The sequence below is a fragment of the Myodes glareolus genome, chromosome 1 (assembly GCF_982192425.1).
Source record: "Myodes glareolus chromosome 1, mMyoGla1.1, whole genome shotgun sequence".
NCBI lineage: Eukaryota > Metazoa > Chordata > Mammalia > Rodentia > Cricetidae > Myodes > Myodes glareolus.
In genome coordinates, this window is record NC_142026.1 from 65,177,836 (window position 1) to 65,194,240 (window position 16,405).

Here is a 16,405-nt window from a genome sequence, read left to right on the forward strand (position 1 = left end):
CAGTTCGATTCTGAGGGCTCCCTGGCCAGCCATGCTATCTAAAGATGCAGCTTCTGGTTCAGGGTGAGACCTTGTCTGGGGAAAACAAAGTGGCAAATGATAGAGGGAGGCCCTTAGGTCAGCTCCTGCCCCACATGTGCATACTTAGGTACATGCATCCATACATTAACATGCAGGCAGCACACATACAGACACCCACAGACACCCACAGAAACACACACAGACACACACACAGACACCCACACAAACACACTCACAGATACACATGGACACCAAAACAAATACACAGATGAACCTACAGACACACACACATACACAAACACACACAGATGCACACACAGACACACACATACACCCACACAAACACACACACAAACACACAGATGCAAATACAGACATACACACATACACACACATATACTCACACAAACACACGCAGACACAGATACACCACATGCACACACACAAACACAGACACATACACCAACACAAACATACACCCATACAAATATGCACACAGATGCACACACTGACACACACAAACACACATACAGATGAATACACAGACACCACACACACATACACACACACACACACACACACACACACACACACACCACTACAAGGTCCTGGTAACATAAAGGGTACTGCACTGTTATAAGAACACAGGTTGCAAGAAGCTGTTCATTGAGAACCAATTCAGTTACCTGCCCAGCATTCTAAGAACAGAGGAAGGAGAGAAAAGAAATGGACAAAAAATTCAATGGAATAGAAAGTAAAATTAATATAAAACTAACAAACAAACCTATGGTCATATGTTGCAAGGAGCTGCTTGTTTGTCCTGGCTGTCCAGAACCAAAATAAGCACACAGAAATTGTATTAATTAGATCACTGGTTGGCCCATTAGCTTTAGATTTTTATTGGCTAATTCTTACATATTAATTTAACCCATTTCTGTTAATCTGTTTATTGCCATGTGGCAGTGGCTTACTGGGTAAAATTCTCAGAGTCTGTCTCCGGCGGCTCCATGACATCTCCTCAATTTTAATACAGTTTCTGTGTGGTTATTTTGGGGCTAAGTTATCTGGGCAGCCAGGACGAACAAGTAGGCCCTCCTCCTACAGTCATACTATTATGAAAGGGCCTACTTTCTCCTGGTCTTAGAAACTAAATATGAATGGGCCTGGTTAGTACTTGGATAAAAAACCAATAAAACTAAAGTTATCTTTGAAGAAATTAATTAAAATTGATCACACCACAATATAATCAATAAAAGAGAGAAAGAAAAGACAAAATATAATTTTAAGAAGTTTGCCTAAAATCCCTTAGAGAGGAACTGGAGGTGTGGATAAGTGGTAGAATCCCCCAGTGAGGAGCTGGGGGGTTAGTGGTAGAGTGTTTGCTTGCCTAAAGTCATATCTTCCTGGGGTAGTAGTTTAGAGGTGAGGGGAGAGGGGAGAGGGGATGAGTGGATTTGGAGGTTTCTATTTTAGAGACATATTCCTTCATTATGGGTAAGTTATTTGTCTGCAGTGTTGTAACTTCCAGAGACTGTGAAAGAGGGGTGTGCAGATTGGCTGGTGCACTTTCTGTGTGGGTTAACGTAAGTGGTCTTCCTTTTTTTTTTTAAAGAAAGAGCCTGATGCACTGCCAGAAGAAACCACTGTTCAAAATCTCATGATATATCATCAAGGGTCACAGGAGCCATAGCTAAGGGAGGCTATGGAACTAAGAAAAGATCTTATGAACAGAGAGGAAGTTTACACAATTTCAGCACAAACAATTGATGCAAATCATTTTGAAGTGTCCCCTATACTCTTAAATAAAGGAACTCCCAGTCAGTAACATACATGAAGGGTTAACACAGGCAGTGAGTATAAGCTCAAAATGATGTCCATGTCACAATTGCTCATTTTCTCCAAAGGTCCCATGAATGCTCATACTGCCTAGGACCATGGCTAATAGCCCAAAGGTCTGGCCAAACTTTTCCTTCAGGTGACACTATTGCAGTCACTATATTGCAGGATGTGGGCAATGCGGGGGTCCTAGAAAGTTGTCTGCATTCAGACCCTGTAGGCATCTTCAAGGCAAGTCAACCAGTTGACCAGTACCTCAGGTTGTCCACTCAGAGGCATAGACTTCTTTAGAGCACACCACCCAAGAGAGAATTCCACTCTCAAACCAGGCAACAGTTTCTCACTGCTTACTGGGAAATGTTCATCCAATGGAGTAATCTGTGGGTAATAAGGGATTGAAAAACTCAAGGGATCAAGGAATTGATAATGTATGAAAAGTATATATCCAAGACCTACCAAATTCATAGGCATAACATGTCACTGAGATGGGAGTGACACATCCCTACAGACCCATCAATGATAAATAGGAATGATTGATGATATCACAGTATATAGGTAGAGAGAGAATATCAGGCCGCACATAAGAAAACATTGAGAACAGTTGTTCTCAACCTTCCTAACACTGTGACCCCTTAATACAGTTCCTCATGTTGTAGTGACCTCCACCATAAAATTATTCTGTTGATAATTTATAACTGTAATTTTGCTACTGTTGTGAATCATAATATAAATATCTGTTCTGTGGAATATCTGAAGACCAGTTACCTCAACCTGATCCTTACCACTATCATGTACTATTTTTAAAAGCCAGATATTTAAAAATAAATCTTGATTTGACATACATTATAGTCATTTTTAATTAAAATTAATTAATTAACTAATTTTACATTTGGACTGAAGTTTTCCCTCTCTCCTATTCTCCCAGTTCCTCCCCGACCCCTTATTGTGCTCTCCCAATGGATTTACTCCTCATTCATTTTTATTGAGAAAAGGGCTGACCTCTCATGAATATTCACAAAACATATCAAGTTGTAGTAAGACTAAGCACCTCCCCATGTATTAAAGCTGTGCAAGGTGACTCAGTATGAGGAGAAGGGTTCCAAAAGCCATCAAAAGAGGCAGAGATATTCCCTGCTCTTACTGTTAGGTGTACCACAAGAGGACCAAGATACCCAACTGTCCCATATTTGCAGAGGGGCTGGGTCACTCCCATGCAGGTTCCCTAGTTGTTGATTCAGAGTCTGTGAGCTCCTATGAGTCCAAGTTAGTTAATTCTGTGGGTTTTCTTGTGATGCCCTTGAACTCTCTGGATCCTACAATCCTTCCTTTTTCTGTGTAGAAATCTGTGTAGCAGGATTCCCTGAACACAGCCTAATGTTTGACACTGAATTTGTAGGTCTCTGCATCTGTTTCTATAGTTTCTGGGTGAAGCCCCTCTAATGACCACTGGGCTAGGTACCAATCTATGAGTATAGCAGAATATCACTAAGCATCGTTACATTGACTTCTTTCTCTACGGTCATGTTTGGCTCTATCTTAGGTCACTGGGTCATCCAGCCTCTGGGTCCTAGCACTCTAGGTGGTGTCAGGGGTAGGCTCACTCTCATGACTTGGGTCTGAGGCTGGACCAGTCACTGGTTGGTCACTCTCACAATCACTATGTCACCCTTACCCCAGCACATCCCATAGTCAGAATAGACTGTAGTTCGAGGATTATGTGATTGGGTTGGGGTCCAGATACCTCTATTGGAACTCTATGAAGATAAAAATATTTTCAAAATCCTTTAAATGTTTGTATTTATGTATACACACACACTGTCTTGCCCAGATGGTTCATGAATTCCTTTGAGAGGACGTTTCCATGTTCCGATCCAGATGATGATTGGGATAGACATCATCATTTGGCAAAATGGCTTTCAATCATTGTTATTCCATTGGGACACTTTAAGAACTAACCACGCCTATCCCAGCCACTTTTGGACCCTCCCCCCGCCGCCATTTTCTCTCTCTCTCTCTCTCTCTTGCGTGTGTATGTGTATGGGTGTGTGCGCGCGCGTGTGTGTTTGTGTGTCTTTGTTTTATGTTTGTCTATATCTCCCTTTTTTAAGTAATAAATGTCTAACTTTATGTATAGCCTTATGTCCATTTACTTTGCCATTCACTGTATCCAGCCGCCTGACTCTGCCGCTCACCCAGGGACCCTGTACTGCTCCAGCGGCAGCTTCTGCCTGGCTTGCAGGCCGCCCGGGCCATTACATCATATTCTTTTTAAAAGAACAATATTTTGGTGCCGCGGACTCGCGAGATTCACCTGCCAAAGGCCAGAGTTCCAGTTTCACCTTTTGTCTGGGACCCTGACCACCAATTTCCTGGATTGAATAGGACCGAGGACTTCTAAACCCCGCCAACTGCCTTGACCACATTTCTACAAACAACACCGGCTTCTAATTGTAAGTTTCCTCACTCCAGCCAGCTTATCTGAGCCTTTTTAACCCAGGGTTGACCGGTCCTCCTGGTGTTTCTGGGCTCGGGGAGGGGTACTTTCTGCCCCGTCGCTGGCATCCATTACGGCTTGTGTCCTCTGTTAAGCCCGTACATTCCCGCACCTGAGGACCCAGGGTTTCCAGGCTTCTTCCTCCTTATTTCAGTCTTTTCTTCCTTCCAACCTTTCTCGCGGATGTAATTGGCTGATCCAGTTCGGCCTATACCCCCCACATGTGGATGGAGGACGCTCCCCCAACATGTCCTGGGTGGTTGATTTGCATCTCACCTAAACAGGGAGCCGTTCCCCATAGGCTCGAGATGCCACGGTTTTTTTGCGGGTTTTTCACGGTCTTGACCTGGGAAAGCAAGTTGTACCAGCCTAAATATGCCTTAAATTGTCTGTTTATGCGGGTTTTTCACGATTCAGACTCTGGATAACAACCAGGTGGCCCCCCAGCTTTTAAAATCCCTGCGGTTTTTCCATTCAAGCCACAACACGTGGCCGCTGCCATGTTCATTGGGGTCAGGTGACTTTATCACTAGATTCACAGAGAGCCAGATCACGCGACCAAGCTTTCTCATTCTTATGTATGTCCTGCCTTTCCTCTCCCTCTCTTTGGTGTTCTCATTAACTCTGATTACAGGTGTTTTGCATAGTGACGTGCTTTCTGATAGGGCCCATCAAAAACATACACTTTGCCTAATTCCTGTTCTCTATGTATAATGATTGTTCATTTCATCTCGTTTCAGACTACAAAATCATAAACTGGTATGTACTTTTAAGCTGTTTTTTTCCATTGTCAGTTCTACCACTAATCGTAATGTTACAAACAGTTTTTTTTCTTTCTGTCTCTTTTTACAAATGTGGATCTTACTTATTAAGAGTCAATACAGTCAAACTCAAACCCAATCTTCCAGACAGATTTTATACTACAACTATACCTAATATAGTTATATATATACCTATATTATATATAGTATAATATATGAGTATAATATATACCTCAACTGCTCAGAGATCTGGGGAATGCGATATTTAAATGTTTAATTATTTAAAAAACTTTTCATAACCAAAAGAGACAGGTTGGCTCCTAGCAAGCACTCTGTTTCCTCCAAGAAGACAAAAGACAGACGGTCACGTCACTGACCAGCATCCATCTGCAGTTTGCTTCGACTGCCAAGCGCTGACCATTGGGCAAAAACTGCCTATCACTTAAACTGGAGACCTCCATACATGGACAGGATCACTGGAATCGACAGTCTAGCTGCTCAGGTAAGGTAGACCTGTCTTCCTAAAGATTTCTTGGTCCACAGAGTCTTCAAAAGTCTGACAGGCTCTACATTAAACAACAAAGGTCAAATGCAACCTTCAGCGACCAGGGAGGACCAAAGAGTAGCTCTAGGTGCCAACCAAGTAAGTTCTCTGTCATTTTTTAATCAGTAACTCAAGTAAAATCTTATCCTTCTCAAAGATCTCTGACAGTCTGATAGCTGAGAGGTTTTTCCAGGTTGTCTCACCAAATAAAAATACTTTTCATTATAATTTCTTTTTTTATAAACCCAAGGAGTTCTTAATACAATGTATATGTCTAAAACTTCTGTTTTTCTTATAAGTTCCAGGGAGCCAAATTAAAAAAACCCATCATAAACAGGTCAGATACGGAGTTCTTAATACAATGTATATGTCTAAAACTTCTGTTTTTCTTATAAGTTCCAGGGAGCCAAATTAAAAAAACCCATCATAAACAGGTCAGATACGGAGTTCTTAATACAATGTATATGTCTAAAACTTCTGTTTTTCTTATAAGTTCCAGGGAGCCAAATTAAAAAAAACCCATCATAAACAGGTCAGATACAAACCCCTCAATTCCCTGGTCCTAAAATTTTTTCTCAATTTAACTTTTTTTCTCTGTTCTGCCAACACCCTAACCAGGTCCAAGGGACACCAGACATTTCCATGCCACAGACACCTGTCCTGTTGGGAGCAGAGACCAGCTATGCCAAAATGTGACCAACACCCAGCTTCTCTCGGATCTCCCTCACCCCCACACCCCCCCAAAGATGACGCCCACAAATCAGCCGGAAGCAGTCTTGAGAATTCGCCGCCCCAATTCCTTCAACCTGTAATGTCTAACCTTCTACTTTTTATTATAAAAAGGATCCGGGAATGTTATTCCATTGGGACACTTTAAGAACTAACCACGCCCATCCCAACCACTTTTGGACCCTCCCCCCGCCGCCATTTTCCCTCTCTCTCTCTCTCTCTCTCTCGTGTGTATGTGTGTGGGTGCGTGCGCATGCGTGTGTGTATGTGTGTGTGTGTGTGTGTGTGTCTTTGTTTTATGTTTGTCTATATCTCCCTTTTTCAAGTAATAAATGTCTAACTTTATGTATAGCCTTATGTTCATTTACTTTGCCGTTCACCGTATCCAGCCGCCTGACTCTGCCGCTCGCCCAGGGACCCTGTACTGCTCCAGCGGCAGCTTCTGCCTGGCTTGCAGGCCACCCGGGCCATTACATCATATTCTTTTTAAAAGAACAATAGTCATCTCTTAGGCTACCAGGTCTCCCTCTGTATTGTTTGGCTGTTTGCTTTCAATGTATGTGGTGAAGAGACAGGGACATTTGTAGTTGGTCACAATCTGGGCTTTGCCATGGGTGTCCAGCCTGCTCTGGAACCAATGTGGCTGACAATGAGGGCTGACTGAGAAGCCAATGATAATGGCACTGGGATTTGCTTCTACTGCATGCACTGACTTTTTGGGAGCCTAGTCTGTTTGGATGTACACCTTCCTAGACCTAGATGGAGGGGGGAAGGTGTGGGGGTCGCCGTTCCACGCCACCCACCTCCCACGAGTTCCATATTGTCCTAGGGGTTAAAACACAAAACGCACACACACAGATACAGAGTTTAAGTCATCCTCAAGAAGAGAATGCTCCATTTATTCAACTTAATCCAGGGTTAAATACTTTTGGCCTCAGTAAAGAAAAACTCCTCCCACCCAGAGGGGGCTGGAGAAACTGGTTCCTGTGAGAGCTTCTCCTCAGGCAGGTGGTCGAGGGTGCAAGGCAGTGTCAGACAGGGTAGATGGGCCTTGGCACCTGAGCTTCTTTTAGGCAGGTTGAGAAATTACCATTTTAAAGTGAAATAGTCCCCTCAGGCTATTGTACCAGGCTGTAGCAGAAGCAAGCAGGGAACTTAGCAGGAAGCTTGGCTAGTTAGTGTAAACATTACTTGCATCCTATGTTTTGGCCTCAAGGAACAGGGAGGACAGGGCCTCACAGGAGGGCCTTGGACTTCCCACAGGGCAGGGCACCCTGACTTCTCTTAGTACTGGAGAGGGATGGGGAGGGGGAGTGGAAGGGAAATGGGAGGAGGGGAGGAGGTGGAAAATTTTGAAAAATAAATAAATTAATTAATTAAAAGAACACATGGGAAGCAGCACCGTCCATCCACCAGGGGGTGCTGTCTCCCAACAGTAGGGCAAGTTAACAGGTCCTGGATGGTGGCTCTGTGGGTCATTCCATTCACCAGTAGGGCGAAACGGGGCTTATGTGACTACCTTTCCAGCTGTACAATTTACCTACCATTCCTGCCACCCTCTCCCACACCCTGCAGGGATGCTCACCTGGTTTCTTGCTGTCCTGTGTGTTCTTGCTGCTCTAGGCATAGGGTAGCAATAGCAACAGGGTACAAAGTACAGAAGCCACCAGAGCAGAAGCAGAGCTTCTGGTCCCACAGATTTCCTTGGCTTGATGTCCTGGAGGCCACCAAGAAAGCTGTAGTGATTGTACTTCACAGGCACTTCCTGACCTTGCCTCCCATCCCCTTAGATGCATGGCTGTCCCATTTTCTCACCACAGAAAGCAGGAACCTCAATGTTCTTGCTGTTGTATTCTAGGTAGCAGGTGAAATGTGGTTCCTGTCCAGGAAGAACCCAAATAGACAGCCAGGTCTGGTAGGTCCCATCCCCACTGGGCAGGATGGTCCCAGGCCCAAAAGTTTGCTGCTGTACTGGCTTACCATCCTGAAGCCAGGTTAGGGTGGCCACGGAAGGATACAGATTAAAAACCTTGCGTGTCAGAGTGGTCCTGTTCACTGGGTATCTCCTGCTGGTCACCTTTAACTTTGGGAGACCTGAGAGAAGATAAAGTGAGTTAGTGAGAGTGAGGACCACTCTGTCTCTTCATGGAGGGTTTGCCAGAAGAACTGTTCTGTTCATATTTGCCTCCAGTCTCCCTTCGCTAGAGACCACAGTTCCCAGTGGTTATAGGACTGTGGGAGGCTGGGACTCAGCTCCAATGGCTCCTGATGTTTTTGAGGTTCAGTCCCTTATTTACACAGTAATAAGATAGCATAGTGTCCCTGCTGTCATGGGCCCACAGTTCCTCTTTCCAATGCAAGGTATAGATGATCAGTAGGCACCAAAAGGCCAGAGGCTCAGCGTTATGGGCGCAGCAGATCTAGCCTGGGTAGGATGTGCCTCTTTTCAAAGCCAGCTCCACAGTCTCTAGGGGACAAGTGAGGAACTCTCCAAGTACAGTCAGCTGATTTATGGTCCTGAATGACTATGGTTCTGGAGTTGACCCAAAACTGATGACCAGTGTCCTCCTTCCTCCACTGATGTCCCAGGACACCTTCTTATTTTCTGATACAAGACTTAGTCAAAGCTTTAAGGCTCATACTTCCAGTCCCAGATGTGTCCATTGTCATAGCACTAGAAAGGTGAGGGCAGGCGGTGGGTGAGTTGGTGTGAGGGGCAGTATGAGACTCTGTTTTTAAAAGAAGACAAGTGATGAAGAGGACCCCAACGTCCTTTCCTAGTGAGAATCCAGAAGCAAACCAGTTTTTAAGTGTCATCCTATTAGCGTTTGTCCCCAGCCTCCTCTCTCTGGGAGTAAGAGCACCTTTCATCAGATGAGAGTGTGATATTCGCACACAACTCCATTGGCCCCAGACACTCTGTGGCTGTATCACCACCTTGCTGGAGAACTTGAGAGAACATGAAGATCTCACTGTCAGACCATCTAATCCAGCCTGTGATGTAGAAGAATTTTTAGATATTGATGGGACAAAGAGCTGATATAGTCTACAGGGGCTGGTCACCTGACATTAGTGGACTGTAACTCCTTATTCCATAGGAGAAAGGAAAGCCAGCTCCTCATGCTGTAGGGCACAGTGAGGGACCATCCCAGGCAGGGAACTGACCAGGATCCTGATGGTTTGCCTGAGGTTCTACGATTTTTCCCCTTGGAGAAGCCTGATTGATAAGTGGTTTCCTCATCCTGACTGCCCTGTCACCACACTGGTTTCTGAGAACACTCTTTGTGGGGGTCTCTGTGAGTATGATGCCCAGCAGAGTCTCCATCCACAAGAGGCAAGAAGGAAGTCTGGTTCATCACTGACAAGTAGCTAGTGTCAGTTCAAACTTTGAGAGCCTGATCCCAGAAAGGCCTAAAACTTTCTTTTAGGCAAATTTAAGTACAGTACAATTTGGGAAATTTGGTGACAATGAACTCAATCCTGTATGCACAATGGAGTTCAAGACATGACTACATCAAACCTCTTGTAAAGTACCGGTGACATTTTCCACAAAAATAGGTTCTATAGATTAACTGAAGAAACAGACTCAAGACAAACAAGTTCATGATAAAAGTCAGAAAAGGATAGTGCGGTAGATTGACCAAGTCAACCAAGTCAAGATAAGGGTCTGAGGAAGCCCATGTGGCCTGAACATACAGATTGCACAAAGGTCAGGAGGCTCTTAACCTTGTCTCTCTGCTTCCCGACTTCCAGGTGGGAAATATCTCTCCCTTTGATGAGAGAACCCTTTGTGTTCAACATTCTTGGTTTCCTTGATGCATATCTGTGAACACAAGGACCTAAATGTCCCCTACCACTCTATGTTTTAAGACTTACTTAATCAAACAGGTTTGAACTTGATCTTTCTAAATCCAGACCAGAATGAGAGCAGAATGATCCTTGACTCCCTACACAGAATAGGTTATGAACCTGTAGGGGCCAGATTATACAGGCCCATATTTCTAATTGTATGGCAGTCAGAATTCTGAGCAACCAGGCAAGACACAATTTGCACTTGCCACACAAAAGGTGATTGCCTAGCCTTTGATAGTGAGACAACCTGATGCCACCCAAAGCAAGTGGTCAGGATAAGCTAATGTTGTTCTGCTTCTTCTATTGTAATTTAGGAAGTTGTCTAGGAAAGAGGTGTTTTTCAGTATATGTGATAGAGCAGGCATAAGGTGTGGACATGACCACAGCCATTCTCCCTGCTACCTAGGAAACAGAATGCTAATTAACTTCCCCCTCAGTTTATGTTTTGGTATCAAAGCTGTTTGGATAATAAACATGGGATGTGAATTCAGGTTTCATGAAGGATTCCTGAAAACTCCCCCTGATAAAGTCATGTGAGCTGTGTTTTTCATTTCCCACACCTCTACTCTGGTATGAGAAATAATTTATGTCTGGACCAGAACCCAACATGAACAAACACCAGGTGCAGAAGTCTCCTATCTCAACTCTCTGTCATGATGACTTCATTGAAGGGACAGGATTCCACATACCTAGTTGTCTCAGTTCTTCAAAGTGCAGAGCCCAGAAAGTGGAAGCAATGGAGTGAAATCTAAGAGTCCTGACATTCTGGGACTTAGAGCTATGGACTCCTGTGAGACATACCTATGCTTCTACACTTGAGGTGCTCAACAGAGGCCCTGGAGGAAATTTGTCACACTCCGTCTGCCTAGGTAGGCTATGTGATGCTTGTCTGATTTAGTGAGAACTCAGTACTCATGCAGTCAGATTCAGTGAATGGACTCACCCACCAATAATCAGTACCTTTATCCATCATTTGGCTCCTCAAATAAGTCAAACACCTCTGGAGATAGTCATGGACAGATGTGATACAGAAAAGTCTTAACTTCATCCAACGTGGGGCCATAATTCTCCCAAATTGTCTTGATTGTGCGTGCTGAAGGCACTGATGCTTTCCATGTGAGGGTTTTCTCATCAAAACTGAGTAAGTTTTGCCCATCATAACCCAAGCGCCAGAAGCTTCTTGTATTGTTTCCTTGGATTTCACAGCCGAAAGTTGCCTGAAGGGTGTGAATGCCTGGTCATACCAGGAAGAAACTTGTCAGCTTACTTTTCAAAGACCTTAGTTCCCATTGAACTTACCGTGAATTGGGCATATCCCATGACCTCTCAGGGGTCAGGTCCCATATCCCTTACAGAAGCATCACTAGTTTACACAATCAGCCTAGTTGTCTCTAGCCCCCAACCCTAACTTCAGGGACTAGAGTTGATTTGCGTGTTCCTGTCTCTACTTGCTCACTCACCTCCACTGTGGCCCTTCTGGGTCATGATCTTAGCTAGCATCCTCCTGAGTTGCTCCTCCTTCTCCTGCCTGTCCTCAGTCTGTACTGCCCAGATATCAGCTCCATCTTGTCTCTTTTTCCTAGGCCCCTGGAACTTTCCTCTTCTCCTGTCCCTACAATCGTGTTGGAGGAACTTATTATTGAGGTGTACACTGGCCATAAATTGTGCTTGCTCAGACGGCTTTGGAGACAAGACTGTGAGATCACAGTGCAGACTATGTTCTCCTGAGGGAGGAAGAGAAATGTGACATAATTAATAAGTTGGTGGTTTCCAGAGTCAACTCTATCTTGAGGAATTGAACTCAGACTGTATTGTGCTGCTGTGTGAGTGTGAGAAGCCAGTGGAGTGCTTTGTTATAGCATTAAGGAGAAAAGGAGGGAAGAGAGTGAAAGAGCAAGAGTCAGAAGGAGACATTATAGTAGAAAATTTTAAAATGGCCTTGTTGGTGTCTTGCTGGAGACATGCTATGCGGGTGTAGATGCCCCGTGCTGTCACCAGGGGTTCCAGTGTTGTCTGTGCCATGGCTGATGCTAAGGGCCATGTGTGTCTCTGTGGTCCTACAGCAGCCAGGGTCTGACTCAATGTCTGTGGCTTCTGTTGCAACTGAATGTTGTGTGGTTGCCTGGGTTTAATCAGTCACCTGGAACCATGCTGGTACCCAAGACCATCCATGCTGCAGCTGGTGATGTTCAGATCTGAGTGGCTTGTGGTGTTGCCTGATGCAATGGTGACGTCTAGGCCCAGTGTTGCAGCTGATGGCCATATCTAGGTCTGTGGCCCTACTGCAGTCAGGGTCTTCACTGATGTCCAAGACTCCTGTTAATATGGAAAGTTGTGTTGACACCTGAGGTATGGGACCATGCTAGCATTTGAGGGTTTGCCACTGCTGGGGCTGATCTGATCTGAGTGGACTGCACTGCCAACCGGGACAATGGTGACATCCAGACCCCACTGCTGCCAAGGATCATGTCTAGGTCTGTGGTCCAGCTACAGCTGGGGTCTGTGTTGATGTCTGTGTTTGTGTCACCTCAGATTCTCCTACAAACAATGCATGACGAAATCAGAGGGCCATGCTGAGCTGGTACTACCTTTGTCTTGGCCTGTGAAAAATTTCCCTGCCCCTTTCTGGACATTACAGCAAGAGAGTTGCCCCCAGTCCTCCTGGGAGACCTGGTCCTACACGTAGGAGTGATGGCCCCACCTCTCACCACACTTCAGGGAGAAACGACCCTGCTGGCTTATGCATGTGGGTGCTGGCTCCTCCCTGTTACCTGAAGCAGGCAACCCCAGTGGCCCAGACTGACCAGCTCAACTATCACCCAGGCCCACAGCTTGGATTTGGGGTGGCTCACCCTAACATCTACCCCGTCTAGGAGCCTACTGGAGCTTGTGAAAGGAATGGTCTTATGGGTTGATACCCACATGATTTCCATGACTCAAGGCTGCTGCCAAATATTCCAGAGGAATTCCAGTGAGGTTGTAGTGATGATGGTATACCAGAAACCAGAGGCCTTGAACCAGATCAATGACTCATTGAAAGGAATATTTATTTGCTACCACAGCTGATTGGACAAAAGAATATACTATGTGACTCAAAATATTATAAAGAAATATTTCAAAAATCTCTACTCCATGATACTGGAAAATCTAAAGCAAGCAAGCAAGCAAACAAACAAAAACCCAGATACATTTCTAGATTCATTCAAACCACCAATGTTAAACCATGAAGAGATTAAGACCCTAAACTGAACCATAATAAAGGATAGGATGAAATAGCAATAAAAATCCTTTTGATAAAGGCAAATGAACAAACAAATAAATACACCACCCACACACAAAATAAAATAACCCAAGCCCACATTCATTCATAGCCGAGTTCTACCAGATTTTAAAAGAAGATCTACAGTTAATATTTCTTAAATTATTATAAAAAGAGAAACCTAAGGAACATTCTCAAACTTGATCTATGCCAGCATCATTCTCATACCCAAACCAGGTAAACACTCAACAAAACCCCCAAGTCACAAAACAGTATTCCTAATGAACACAGATGCAATATCCCCAATAAAAGACTTGAAACCCGAATACAGGCACATATCAAGAACTTCCTCTATAATGATCAAGTTGGCTTTATCACAGAAATGCAGGAATGGCTTATCATATGTGAGTTAATAGAGCAAATTTATGGGTTTAAAAACAAAAAATAACAGGATCATTTTCATAGTAGCTGAAAAATTCTTTGAAAAAAATCAATTATGTATATTAAAATAGAAGAAAATATATGAAATATGTAAAAGGACAAAGAATTTTACTGGTATATTTATGTGGGATTTCTCTCTGTATGCTGTGATTACCATTGGTTAATGAATAAAGAAACTGTCTTGGCCTGTAAAAGAACAGAGCTAGGTGGGGAAAACTAAAGTGAATGCTGGGAGAAAGGAGGCAGAGTCAGAGAGATGCCATGGAGCTGCCGCTGGAGATAAGCAGACTGAAACACCATGACCTCGTGGTAATGCACAGATTAATGGAGATGGGTTAAATTAAGATGTAAGAGTCAACCAACAAGAAGCTAGAGCTCACAGATCAAGCAGTGATTTAACGAATACAGTTTCTGTGTGATTATTTAGGTTCTGGGCAGCTGGGTGGCTGGGTGGCTGGGACGAACAAGTGGCTTGCTGCAACAGTGTATTGACACAAAGAAATAAGGAGCTGGAGCTAAGTGTGAGAAGGTGTGTGAGGCTGTGAGTTCAGTGCCCACAACCACAGTGAAAGAGCTAGATAGTATAATAAGGTGGAAATTCAACAGAAGAAATGTGTCTGAAAGTTAGGACTCGTGATGGGATCTGGAATAGATCTGTGTGGACAGGCTCTATCATTGTAAGCAATCTATGGTGGGGCATGAAAGAGAGAGACAGAATGGTTCATGTCCTTTGGACAGAGGCAGATCTGAAGAGGTGAAGGCAGTGAGAAGTGTGTTAAAGTCAGTAGCCTGCTTGCCACCCAGGGCCACAGTGATATCTGGGCCTGAGCTGCTTGCAAGGTCTGTGTCTGTGCCCATGGTCCTGCAACAGCCATAATCATATCTGTGGTTCCTGTTACCACCAAAGCAGAGAGATTGGAATGCACAGAGTTGGATCTGTCCCTCGCTGACTGCAACACTAGGGAGAATTGGTCTTAACCCCAACCAGCTGCAGCATTGGAGAGAGCAGGTCCCTGCACCTTGCCTGGAAAGCACTACAGAGCTAATTGTTGGCAGGATTCAAATCCTCTGGCCCTGAGGCCATGATAGTGGGAGAGCTGGTTCTGCTTCTCCCATCTGCCGTGTGATGGCACGGGTAAAGGAAGGATGCCATCTCATGCTTGCCTATCACCACCTGATGAGAGACCTGGCCAAGGCCCTCTCTAACCTGGCGTCGGGGGAGAGCCCTTCATCTCACCTAGGCAAGACAATAAAGCTGATGGACATGTGTGTAAGATGGTCCCTGAGAAAGTCAGCATGAGAAATCTGGCCCAACCTCTCATCTGCAATATGGTGGTGTGGGCAAGGATGAGAAGCCCCTGACACACACCCCGCATAGCCTGTGGCAGGTGGAAGAGCTGTTCCTGAGGTCATGAGAAACAGTGATCTGGCCTGACATCTCTCTGGCTACAGGACTCAGGGAGATAAGGCCATGCACTTCCCCTAGGAAAAACAGTAGAACTCCCCTCTTGGTGGGGGCATGGGTGAGCCAGATCTGTGGGCATTGAGAGTGAAGAGCTGGGCACACTACTAGCCTGTCTTGGGGTGACATGGGTAGAGAAGAGATGTCTTCCCTTATCCATCATCCCTTGCTGCCTGCAGCAGGTGAGAGAACTGGCCTCTGGTTCATGATAGTGGAAGAGCTGGTCTTGCCCCTCACTGGCTGCAGCTTGTGGAAGAGTGGTCCCTACAGTTTGCCTGGGCAATACAGTATTGATGTTTCTGGTGATGTTGGTGTTGGCAAGTCAGGCTAAGGAACATGAGAGATGGACAGAGGGCCCAGACCCTATATGCTTATTATATAGGGTGAGCGACCCAGGGCAGAGTTGGAGAGGTCACCCTGGTGTTCAAAATGAGGAGGAACTGACAGGCTCAATAACCCAGCAACCACTCAGGCCCTGAACCAGGACTATGAGTTGGCCCATCCCATCATTCACACCTATGATCGGCTGGAGCATGTGAAGGGGTCTTATAGACCTAAAGTTGCAGGATTTCCATGATACAGGATAGCAACAGGTTGCCCAAGAGGAGTCACAGTGAAGGCCCAGTATCGATGGTGTAGCAACATCCAGAGGCCTTGAAACCAGAGTAAATGGCTCATTGCAATGAACCCTTTCAAGTACTAATATATTTATTCAGTGATTAAGTGACTCACTTTGCCACACTACAAATTCCACCAGGAGATTGATTTTTTTTTAAATTTTCTTTTCCTTTAAATTCTATCTTGCTTTATTCTGGTGGGGCAGTTGCAAGGGTAGAGGGCAGAAAAGAATGGACAGGGAGATGAGTGGGATCAATATACATGATGCGAAATCCACAAATAATCAATAAAAAGTTCAATTGGGAAAAAACAAACAAACAGAAATCAAATTTGTTATTAAAATTGTAGCTGAATAAGGACCATGGAGTTTTGAGAGTACCACGACATG

At 44.7% G+C, this 16,405-nt stretch overlaps 1 protein-coding gene across 4 annotated transcripts in view; it reads right to left on the reverse strand.

Moving 5' to 3' along the window:
* Positions 1 to 7,246: 7,246 nt before the first annotated feature.
* Positions 7,247 to 16,405, reverse strand: part of LOC125399830 (MHC class I-like protein MILL2) — a 32,059-nt gene continuing 22,900 nt past the window's right edge. The window contains exons 9-12 of one of the 4 annotated variants that reach the window (XR_015738464.1): positions 11,198 to 11,471; positions 8,366 to 8,479; positions 8,201 to 8,264; positions 7,247 to 8,102 (exon numbers count right to left, since the gene is read on the reverse strand). The gene's annotated coding sequence lies outside the window, so the exon portion shown is untranslated. Of the gene's footprint in view, positions 8,480 to 11,197; positions 11,472 to 16,405 lie in introns of all 4 variants that reach the window. The other 3 variants (XR_015738463.1, XR_015738461.1, XR_015738460.1) reach the window with 3 other exon arrangements.